The sequence below is a fragment of the Apis dorsata genome, unplaced genomic scaffold, assembly GCF_000469605.1.
Source record: "Apis dorsata unplaced genomic scaffold, Apis dorsata 1.3 scaffold_206, whole genome shotgun sequence".
In the NCBI taxonomy this organism is placed as follows: Eukaryota; Metazoa; Arthropoda; class Insecta; order Hymenoptera; family Apidae; genus Apis; species Apis dorsata.
The window spans coordinates 146,584-147,602 of record NW_006263490.1 but is presented as its reverse complement, the minus strand read 5'-3'; the positions used below and the strand labels follow the sequence as shown (position 1 = coordinate 147,602).

General features: G+C 28.2%; 1 long non-coding RNA gene across 1 annotated transcript in view; it reads left to right on the top strand.

The window, feature by feature from the left end:
* LOC116185533 overlaps window positions 1-1,019 on the top strand; it is an 8,160-nt gene extending 7,141 nt beyond the window's left edge. Inside the window, exon 2 of the long non-coding RNA XR_004150379.1 lies at window positions 922-1,019. This is a non-coding gene — a long non-coding RNA (uncharacterized LOC116185533). The remainder of the gene's footprint in view (window positions 1-921) is intronic.

The window sequence follows — 1,019 nt, the reverse complement described above, 5'->3', positions numbered from 1 at the left end:
TTTTTTTTTTTCGAGCACAAAATATAAGTATCATAAATTATATCGAGCTAATGTATTTATTATTTATTAGTTGATAATTATACGTTAAAAAAAAAAGGAATACAATTTTTTTCGAGTTTAAAGCATCGTTTTCGAGTAAAATAAAGTTTGAAAAATGCAAGTGAAATTGAATGATTAGATAAGTTGATTATTGGTAGAAGACTATTTTACATAAATATATAAAAATAAGTAAAGAGCGTGGAATAAAATTTTGTCGTTTAAACGAAAAAATCGTACTCTACTATTTTTAGAATAGAACTTTGATTTATTTTATTTCACTGGATTATTCATATTTCTTCGATAATAATATAATAATCCAGAAATATCTCATTATTTCTTTCTTCTATAAAATTTTACATTTAAAAGAAAACGAAAGGGAAATAAAAACGAATATAACTGAGAATAAAGGGATGGGGAGGGAGAGGGGAAGTAATATCGCGAGAAGATAGAAATCCTTGAATTTACGAACAATAAATGAACGTATAAATCAAAAAAAAAAAACCCTTTTTTTTCGTAATTCAACCACATAATTAGAATTATCATAAAAAAAATTTAATTTCCATTCTTTCGTACTATACGAAATATAATTAAAACCCACCAATGTGTATTCACATTCACATATCCAAAATATATACATATATATATAAATAATTCTCACCTTTGACATAAACTAGTAAGAACTATTCCCTATATTCCCGTCACTACGAGATGCATTACGAAATTTATCCGAGTAAAAAAGTTGGAGAACGAATCGATGCGAAAAACCGGCAAGAAGAAAATGATCATTTTTTACAATTGGAAAGTGAACGGAAGAAAATTGTAACGGTAACAACCAGAAGCTAGAACGATGAATTAATTAGAGATATATCTTTTATTTTTCAGGGTCGCGACGCGTAAATACATACATAATCGAACAATGGAGTCTCTATGAGCCTCGTCCCTCCTTCAAGTTTCCGCTTCCCTCCAACATCCCTTGTATC